The sequence below is a fragment of the Canis aureus genome, chromosome 1, assembly GCF_053574225.1.
Source record: "Canis aureus isolate CA01 chromosome 1, VMU_Caureus_v.1.0, whole genome shotgun sequence".
Classification (NCBI taxonomy): domain Eukaryota; kingdom Metazoa; phylum Chordata; class Mammalia; order Carnivora; family Canidae; genus Canis; species Canis aureus.
Genome location: NC_135611.1, coordinates 98,255,914 through 98,266,669, shown reverse-complemented (window position 1 = coordinate 98,266,669; position 10,756 = coordinate 98,255,914).

Here is a 10,756-nt window from a genome sequence, read left to right as displayed (position 1 = left end):
TAGGAGGAAATATTTTTTCTCTGCTTTCTTGAAGTCAGTGGTTCAGGCTTGTATATCAAATTGGTAAAAGATGGATTCACAGGAGAAAAAAACCCCGAGTTTATTTACATATACAAGGTTACATGCATACACACGGCGGAGCTCAGAGGTGAGTTTAAGGCTCGTATTCCATCTTAGCGGAGGGCGATACATTGTGGAGAAGTGGAAGGTGTGTAGGCTTCTAGAGGAGGTAATGGTGGGCTGGTAAATATCTGGGGAAATTAATGGAAGACGAGGGATGTTTTAGTAAGTTTTGTTTGTGCAGCACCCACTGATGCTGACTTTGTCTTCAGTGGTAACAGTTATTTAGTTGTGATAATGGTATTTTCTGGTGCTGGAGAGGAGTGAGGGCCATCCTCACAAGGAAAGTATAGACACTGCAATTAGGCAGAAAGAGGAGGATAGAGAGCTTCCCTTGACTCTGCTGTTTCTCAAATGCTTTCCATTCAAAATAATTCTTATGCCAAAGTGGCCTATTTCGAGATGGCCTATTCTGATCCCCTTCACAAGGATAACCAGATATTTGAAAAGAGCTATAACATGAAAAGCAAAGGATAAAACCATCACACATGACAAAGAAAACACAAAATAAACATCAGCAATGTGGACAGTAAAGTGAATCTCAAAGAAACCCCTGTAATTAATATGTTCAGGGATATAAGAGAAAATATTGAACCTATAAAGGACTAGATGCTATGAAAAGAAAAATCAAAGGCTAGGTTAAAAGCTAGTAAATTAAAGCATCGTAGTGAAAATTTAAATTTCAGTAGAAGCATTGGGAAATAATGTTAAATCAGTCTTTGAGAAGGTAAAACAGAAGCTGGTGGATGGAAGCTTGGGAAGAAAATAAAATGAGGGGTTCAGCCTGAGATTGAGTGGTGGGCACGTGGAGAATAAGAGAGCAGGGAACGCAGCTGGGGAGGCTGGTGGCGGCTCATCATCTCCCATGTGACTTTCCCCAGGAGGGAAACTGAGAGGGCCACTGAGTCCCAACAAAATGAATGAAAAAAGCCAAGTCAAACCACTGTAAACATGAGCGGTAAAGCAGATCACCAAACACTCTGAGGGAGGGGGATTACTTTACACCAGAGAGGGGATAAAATGTTAGCAGATTCCTCAACATTATTAAAAATAGAAGAACTGGGGTATGCCCTCAAAATTCTGAAGAAAAATTATATTCAACCCGGATTTCATACTGAGTCAAATTATAGTAAAAGAAGGTTATTTCTAGAGATGTAAAGGCTTAAAAATTTATCACCCAGACCTGCTAGATGAGGTCTTCTGTACAAATAAGAGAGGAAGCCAAGGAAGAATGACATGAGGTTCAAAACCAGGGTCCTCACCCAGAGGGGGGTGAAGAGCAGCCCCAGGACCACAGCTGGGCGGTGGCTGCGGGGAGAGCAGGTGCAGATGCCGGGAAGCTGGAGAGCGAGGGGACAGAGGGAACAGCAGAGCCCCCGTGTAATCCGGTAATTGGGCAGAGTAGACAACTGTGCTGAAGACCTTGAGGGAGAAGTAGAGCTACAGATAAAGAAAAGCTAGAAAATGACAAGGATGAGGCAATTATGAGCTACAACCAGAAGTGTATATAACAAAGGGCCTGAATGCCTGGTCCGTAACCTGACGTATGGAGAATAGTGCTTACTTATATGGCTAGAGCACCAAGATGTGAGTATGTTTATCTTATGGCGGGAGGGAAGAGCAGGGGCAGCTGGAGACCTGCTTCCTCATCTCCTAGCAGGAGGGCAGTAGAGGGCGGGGGACTGATGAGTAGAGACTTTCTACTCATCCACTAGAGACCTTCTCTAGTGGGCCCATTAGAGAGCCTGCCACTGCTGAGAGTTTGAAGAATTGCTCGATGGAAATTCCTGAAGATAGAGCATATAGATTGACAACACATGAGGGTCGGAATATCCCACCTAAAAATAGACGGAGGAACACCCCCAACACACACACACTCCCCATAAGGTCAGATGCACTGGGACTGTGGGAACTGAGTGAGCTGCAAGCTGCCTGAAGGGTCACCCAAGAAAACACTTGGGCAGCACAGAGACTGTACACAGACCAAAACTAGTGCGTTTCCCTCGTTTGTCAGAGACCAAAACACAAAACAAAACACAGACATACAAATAAACAAACATACAAAGGTTTGGGGGTCATTCTCTCAAAACTAACTTAAGCTGCATCTTCCCTTTGTATCCCAGAGGGCTCCCAGGCACACGCACCTGTGCGAGCTGTGAAGCTTTGCATCAGGGGAGGCGGGAGATTGGATTAGGGTTCTCAGTTCTTTAGTCCCTCCCTCTGCAATGCGACCTTGCAGTGCAGGTGTGCTTCCCTGCCCCTACTGATCTCCGGCTTTGCCAGGCGGCCTGCTTTGGTGAGTGGAATGAGTAGTAGCAGAGGTTATAATACACGCAGAGGCCTCCAGCACTCTTGTGCAGATTGGTTGGTGCTCTAGTGACCTCCCAGGAGAGAAATATTGCCCAGGTAGCTATTGAACCAAGGTTAACTAAAGACACATGGAGGGAAACTGAAGCCAACCCAACAGTGGAGGTCAAGACCACTTGACCTGAAGCTGGAAGAAAAGCACACCTATAAGAATCATAATCAAGAAAAAAAAATACATGTATCTGTAAACCATTATGACTCAGGGTAGTTATTACCCAGCATTGTAGAGGGAATAGCTGACTGGTACATACAGAAAATGTGCGGACTTTGGAGTCCTAGATATCTGGGATCTATTCTTGAGTCTATCACTTGTCACTGGATAATATTTGGAGACAATCTTACTCCTCCTATGTCTCATTTGTTTTTTGTTTTTTTTTTAAATTGAGGTATAAGTCCCAGATCATACAATTTATCCTTTTGAAGTATATAATTCAGTGGTTTTAGTATATTCCCAAAGTTGTTCAGTCTGTGATGATTCACAGTACAATTTCAGAATATTTTCATCAACCCAGAAAGAAACCCCATACATGAGCATCTGCTCCTCATACACCCACACCCTGACCCTTAGAATTCACTATATTTGTTTGTTTGTTTGCTTGTTTTGGTTTTTATGGATTTGCCTTTTCCGGATGTTCTATATAAATAGAATCCTACAACATGCAACATTTGTGTCTGGCTTCTTAACCTAGTGTAGTGTTTACAAGATTCATCCATGCATCTTGTACCAGTATTTCATTGTTTTCCAAGGTTATATGGTTATATCACATTTTGTTAATCTATTCATCACTTCTTGAACATTTGAATTGTTACCACTATTACAGCCACTATGAGTAATCCTGTTTTCAACATTTGTGTTTACTTTTTTGGTGTGGACATATATTGTCAGTTTTCTTGGGTGTTTACCTAAGAGTAGAATTGCTGGGTGGAGTTAGGTAAAGACTATGTCTTTCTTTAGCATAATGTTGGCTATTCTGGGTCTTTTTCTTTATATCTAATTGATCTTTCATATTGAACCAACCATATATTCCTTGGATAAATCCCATTTGATCATGGCAGATAATTCTTTTTAAAAATTGCTGGATTCAGGTTGCTAGTATTTTACTGAGGCTTTTCGCACCTGTCTTCACAAGAGATATTGGGTTATAGTTCTCTTTCCTTGTGACATCTGTGTCTAGCTTTGAGACCAGAGTACTACTGGGTTATAGAAGGAATTGAGAAGTGTTCCCCCAACCTGCTATTTTTGGAAGAGCTTATGAAGGAGTCATACTAATTCTTCTTTAGACCTTTGATAGAATTCACTAGTGAAGCCCCTCCTGGGCCTGGGCTTTACTTTTTTTATGGGAAAGTTTTTACTACTAATTCAATCTCTTTACTTGTTATGGGTCTATTCAAGTTTTCATTTCTTCTTGAGTTTTAGTAGTTGGTGCCTCTCTAGGAATTTGTCCATTTCGTCCAGGTTATCCAATTTGTTAGTGTGTTAGTTTGCTATTGCTGTCAAGACATGTTACCACTAATTTGTGACTTAAAAAATAGAAGTATATTAAATATGTCATCTTATAGTTTTATAGGTTAGAAGTCTGAGATGGAACTCTCTAGGCTAAAATCAAGGAGTTGGCAGGGCTGTTCCTTTCAGGGCACTCGGGGCAGCGTCTGGCTTGCTCTCCTAGATTCCAGAGGTCTACTGCTTTCTTAACTCAAATTCCTCTTCCTTCATCTTCAAAGCCAGCAACGGCTCAGGTCCTTCTCATTGTGTCTTATCTGGTCCTGGAAGGATTTTCTACCTTTAAAGACTGTTATGATTAGATTGGACCACCAACATCACCCAGAATAATCTCCCCACTTCCAAGTCCTTACCCTTCATCACATGTGAAAATTCATTTTTGCCATAGATGGTCACATATTCATAGATTCTGAGGATTGAGGATAAACTCTTTCCTCTCTTGGGGAACCATTGTTCCCAGAGAGGGAGACTATTGTTCTTGTAACTGGCATGTGGTGTTCATACAAGACCTTTATAATTCTTTTTATTTCTGTAATATCAGTACCAATGTCTTCTCATTCTTTCCTAATATATATATATATTTAAGATTTTATTTATTTATTCATGAGAGACACACAAACACACAGAGGCAGAGGCACAGGCAGAGGGAGAAGAAGCAGGCTCCCTGCAGGGAGCCCGATGTGGGACTCGATCCCCGGTCTCCAGGATCACGCCCTGGGCTAAAGGTGGCACTAAACCGCTGAGACACCCAGGCTGCCCCTCTTTCCTGATATTAAGTTAAATCTATTCTTTTTTTTCTTTGTAAGTTTTTATCAATTTTGTTAAACTTTTCAAACAACCAATTTCAGTTTCCTTGATTTTCTCTATCATTTTTCTCTTCTTTGTTTCATTTATTTCTGCTTTTAGTATTTATCATTTCTTTTCTTGTGCTTGACTTGGGTTTAGTTTGTTGTTCTTTTGTTAGTTTCTTAAGCCGAGAGGCTACCTTACTGATTTAAAATTTATGGCTATAAATTTAACTCTAATTACATTAGCTGTATCTCATCCGTGTTTGTGTTTTACTGTCTTTTTTTTTTTAAATTAATCTCAAAGTATTTTCTAATTTCCCTTGTGGTTTCTCTTCCAACTCATTGGCTATTTAAGAGTGTGTTGCTTAATTTCCACACGCCTGTTGATCTCAGCCCATCTAGAGTGCTGCTCTCAGCTGGGAATGCCTGGGGCACTCACCTGGGCTGTGTCAGTACTAGGGAGCCCCATAGACATTTCCCAGACCACAGCCAATGTTGTGGTTGGACCAGCCTTTGTTACTGTGATAGCAGGATGCATATCAGGAGTACCATCAGGGAGCTCGAGAGAACAAGATCTATTGGAGGGTGCATGGCATACTCAGGGGTCACACAGAAAACTCTTGGGGAGAAAAAGAGGGGGACAGCATGGAGCTCAGGCTCTGCTTTTATTAGGGTCCAAGGATGGGATGCCTTGGGTCTTGTGGGGTCATCTTTTTTGGTGAATTTAAAGCATAAAAACAGGAATTAGAATGATGGAACAGAAAAGTAGGGCCAGTCAAATGGTCAGTTAACAAGGTTACCCAGGGTTTTCTGAAAGGGGAACTTCATGGGTGGGGTAGCCCAGTTCCTTATTGGGTTTCCTTCCTAACAGCTGCATCATATAGCTGGTTACAAGTTTATTTGAAATAGATGTCTTTGATGTGGATGTCTCTGCAATCAAGCTCTGAATGTCAGGCACTCACACTGTACACACACTGTATTTCAAATCTCCTGTCATTGGTTTCTAACTAATTCCACTAAATGGTGACCAGACAACATCAATCTGTTTACATGTATTGACACTTGTTTTATGGTAACAGATCAGACTGTGGAGACTTTTCTATGTTACGTGAGAAAAAATATGTGTTCTTTTGTCATTGGGTGGGATGTCCTATAGAGATCTGTTAAGTCTTGTTGATTTATAATACTAGGTCTTCCATTTCCTGGTTGATCTGTGTAGTTGTTCCATCTGCTATTGAAAGTGGGATATTGACATCTCCAACTATTTTATTGTTGAACTGTTTTTTCATTCAATTCTGTTAGTTTTGATTCATTTGAGGCTCTGTTACTGGGCACATATATATTTATAATTATTATGTCTTTTTCATGGACTGACCCTTTTATCATCATAGAATGATCTTCGTCTCTACAACTACTCTTTCCTTAAAGTTTAATTCATCCCATATTAGTATAATCACTTCAGCCCTTTTCGATTATTGTTTGCAAGAAAATATACCTTTTTCCATCCTTTTACTTTTAACCTGTGTCTTTGAATCTAAATTGTGTCTCTTGTAGGTAGCATATAGTTGGACAATTTTTAAAAAAATATTTTTTTTTAAAGTAGGCTTCATGCCCAGCATAGGACTTGAACTCAGACCCTGAGATTAAGACCTGAGATTAAAATGCTCCATCCAACTAAGGCACCCAGCGCCCTTGAAATCTTTTCTGTTAACCTCTGCCTTTTGATTGGAGTGTTTAACCCATTTAATATAATAATATAATCCATTTAATGTAACTGAAAAGGTAGAATTCAGAGCTGCCACTTTACTATTAGTTCTCTGTATGTCTCATGTCTTCTTTCGTTCCCATAGTCCCATTAATGCCTTACTTTGGGTTAACCAGATAGTTTCTAATGTGTTTTTTATTTCCTATGCTATTTTAAAAAAAAGTGTACTCAAGTTATTTTCTAAATATTCCCCTGGGGATTATAGTTAACACTTCAACTTATGACAATCTGGTGTTTATTAATACCACCTTAATTTAAATATTGTACAAAAGCTTTGCTCCTATATGTCTGTTTCATGGCCCCCATTTTTGTGCTATTATTGCCATATAAATGACATATTTATGCATCATATACCCATCAACATGGTATCATTGTTGCTTTATGTAGGTGTCTTAAATCATATGGGAGAAAAAAATACAAACAAAAAACACCTTCACGATATTTTATATTTATCCATGTCATTATCTTTACCAGTGCTTCTTATTTCTTAATGTAGATTTGCATGACTGTCTAGTGTCCTTTACTTCAGTCCAATGGACCCCCGTTAGCATTTCTTGCAGGGTAGTTCTGCTGCCAAAGAGTTCTTTCAGTTTTATCTGGGAATGCTTTAGTTGCTCCTTCATTAAAAGAAAATATTTTATTTATTTATTCAGGAGAGATACAGAGGGAGAGGCAGAGACATAGGCAGAGGGAGAAGCAGGATGATGCAGGACTTGATCCCAAAGGAAGACACTCAACCATTGAGCCACAGTGTCCCAGCTCCTTCATTTTTTAAGGGATCATTTTATTGAGTGCAGAATTCTTGGTTGGCAGTGTTTCTCTTGTAGCATTTTGAATATACCATGCTTTTACCCTCTGGCTTCTTTGGAGAAATCAGTTCATCTCATTGAGGACAACTTGCACACAATGAGTGCTTCTTTTGATGTTTTGAAGATTCTGTCTTTTGACAATTTTTTCGTGATGTTTCTAAATATGGATCTCTAAGTTTACCTTATGTGGAGTTTCTCAGTTTCTTAAATACATTGATCAATATGTTTTTCACCCAGTTTAGGAAGCTTTGGCCATTTTTCTTCAAATATCCTTTCTTTCTCCCCCATTCCTTCCCTCTTCTTCTTCTGGGGCTCCCCATTATGTTTATGTTGGTACAGCTGATGGTGTTCCCCAGGTTTCTGGTTTCTGACACTCTTTTTTCCCCCTCACCCTACATAATCTCAATTGACCTATTTTTAAGTTCACTGATTCTTCTAGCTGCTCAAATCAGGTATTGGGCTGTTGTGGCCACAGTTTTCCTTTCAGTTATTATACTCTTCAGCTTTGGAAATTTTATTTTATTTTTCTCAGCATTTTGAACTATTTATTTATATTCTTTAATTGGTTACACACTATTCTCAATCTGTTATTTTGGTTTCCTTTAGTCTTTGAATGTATTTATAATAGCTGATTTAAAGTTTCTGTCTAGTAAGTCCAACATCTGGGCTGCTTTATTTCCTGTGTGTGGGCCATACTCACCTATTTCTTTTTTTTTTTTTTTAAGATTTTATTTATTTATTCATGAGAGAGAGAGAAAGAAGCAGATACATAGGCAAAGGGAAAAGCAGGCTCCATGCAGGGAGCCTGATGTGGGACTCGATCCTGGGACTCCAGGATCAGGTCCTGGGCCAAAGGCAGCCACTATACCACTAAGCCACCCAGGGATCCCCCTCACCTATTTCTTTGTGTGTCACTTAATTTCAATGTGCATCAAATCACCTAAAAAACTTGTTAAGACAGATGCTGGGCCTTACCACCAGATTTCTGGGGTCTAAGAACTGGTGTGTTCCTAGTTGATTCTGGGTGGCTGGCCCAGGGAAAACACTTTGAGAACCACCAGACCAGGCTAGACCCACCATCTCAGCCTCCTGAAGGCGAGGTCCATGTCTTATGGATCTCTTAGTCCACAGACTATCCAAACAGTGACTCATCAAAGTTGTTCTATTGAGCTTTATCGGTGTTGAATTACTGAATTTCAAAGATGTGTCATAGAAAATGTCATACCCATCAGTGTTCTAAGGAAGAATCACAGAGGTGCCTGGGTGGCTCAGTAGGTTAAGCATCTGCCTTTGATTCAGGTCATGATCCGAAGGTCCTGGGATTAAGCCCCACATCAGGCTTCCTGCTCATCAGGGAGTCTGCTTCTCCCTCTCCCTCTGCCCCCTCCTCTGCTCGTATTCTCTCTCTCTCTCTCAAAAAAAAAAAAAAATTAAAAAAAAAACTTTAAAGGAGAATCACAGTTACAGTAAAGAACCCAAAAAGAATGAAGAAGGACATCTGGTCCATTCATAAATCAGGCTGCTTCATCAGTGAATAATGCAATGAAGGTGTAAAGTTTGGGGATTTTCAATGTCATTATAGGCATCAAGTTGTTCGATAGATTATTTCAGTTATTACAGAAGGGAGAAATATTTAATTTTTAATCATAACATCATTCTAGTGATTAATAGGTTCATTGTGAGTGTTTTGTTAATTACTAATAGGAGAATTATTAGAATTAGTGCCTGGCTAAAAAATGCCAGACACAGAAATTAAAACAACAGGCAGAAACTGGAGTGTGAAAGGCAGTGTGCAAGGAGCTACCTGGCTTTGAGTCCCAGCTGTGCCCACAATGCCCATATGCCCTCAGGGACTCAGTTTCCCACTCTGTAGAATGGGCACCAAAATAATCACATCTGTTTTGGAAGGCCAAGTCCTCAAAACAATGCCTGGTGCAAAATAAGCATTTGTTAAAAATGCTCCTAGTGCAGCCACTATGGAAAACAGTGTGGAGGCTCCTCAAAAAATAAAAAAAAAGAACTACCCTGTGACCCAGGAATTCCACTACTGGGTATTTCCTGAAAGTAAATGGAAACACTAACTCAGAAAGATACCTGTGCTCCCATGTTCACGGACGCATTATTCACGATAACCAAGATATGGACACTACCTCAATGACCTCGGTGGATGAAGATGCATCCAGCAGAATATACAGCCATCAACAACAAAGAAACTTGTCATTTGTGACAACACGGAGGCACCATGAGGCATCACGCTAATGAGATAAGTCAGACAAAGACAAATGCATATGCTCTCACATGTGGAACCAAGAACATCAGCAAGAACAAAACAAAAATCAAATCCTTGACACAGAGAAGTGAGGGTGGATGGAATGGGGGAAAGAGTCAAAAGGTACAAACTTCCAGTTATAAAATAAATAAGTCCTGGGCTCATAATGTATAACATGGCAATAGCAGTTAATACACTGTATTGTATATTTGAAAGTTGCCAAAAGAGTAGATCTTAAAAGTTCTCATAAAAAATAATAATAATAATAATAAAAGTAAACTAGGGGAGAATCTTCTCGGGCTAGTGTAGGCCCTCAGGACCACATGTTTCCCATTGAAATTTATAACAGGAGAGATGCTGGGACCACGACTAGGGATAAAAGGCTCTCCAGAAGTCCCATGGGTCCCAGGGGTCTCTGGGGTTATAGCATGCCATGTAGATGGACACCGCAGGCTGTCCAGCTCTCCATCTGTATATTCCCAGCCACCCCCCCCCCCCAAATATCCTGCATCTCCAGGAAAGGAGAGGACACAAGAGCACGCAAGGCAAACTCAGGTCTTCAGCAGCTTCTTCAGTCACGCTGGGGATGGGTTGTTCTGGAATGGAAGTGACTTCATGTTAATGACCCTCCCAGAACCTGTGAGAGTTCACATCCCATCCCTGAGGTTCTAGGCTGGTGGCTCGTGTGTCTACACGGGATCACCCCAAGGAAACCTGGCAAACAGCCAGCGATCTCACGACGACGTCCTTCCTCTTATAACAGGTTGTTGTTCCCACACAGAGCCAGGGGTTGACCGTGGTCTATGCCAAGGGCGTCACTCACCAGTGAGGGGTCATAAGGTGCACAAATCTCTCAAGGACAGTGTTTGTCCAGCTGGACCAGTGAGAAACACGCCTCCCTCACGCAGCCGGAGGCAAGGAGCCAGGCCCCTGATGGGGCGACTGGACACAGGGCCGGGAGGGGAAAGACTGTGAGACCCACTAGCCCCCCATGGCCTCTCCCTTGGTGGTGGTAGTGGCGGTGTTGGTGGCAGTCCCACAGGTGCTGCTCTCTGACCTCCCCTGTAAACACTCAGGCACTCTCCCCTCCTTCCCCTTCTTTGCTTCTCTTCTTTCTGCCTTCCTTTCTGTTGGGCT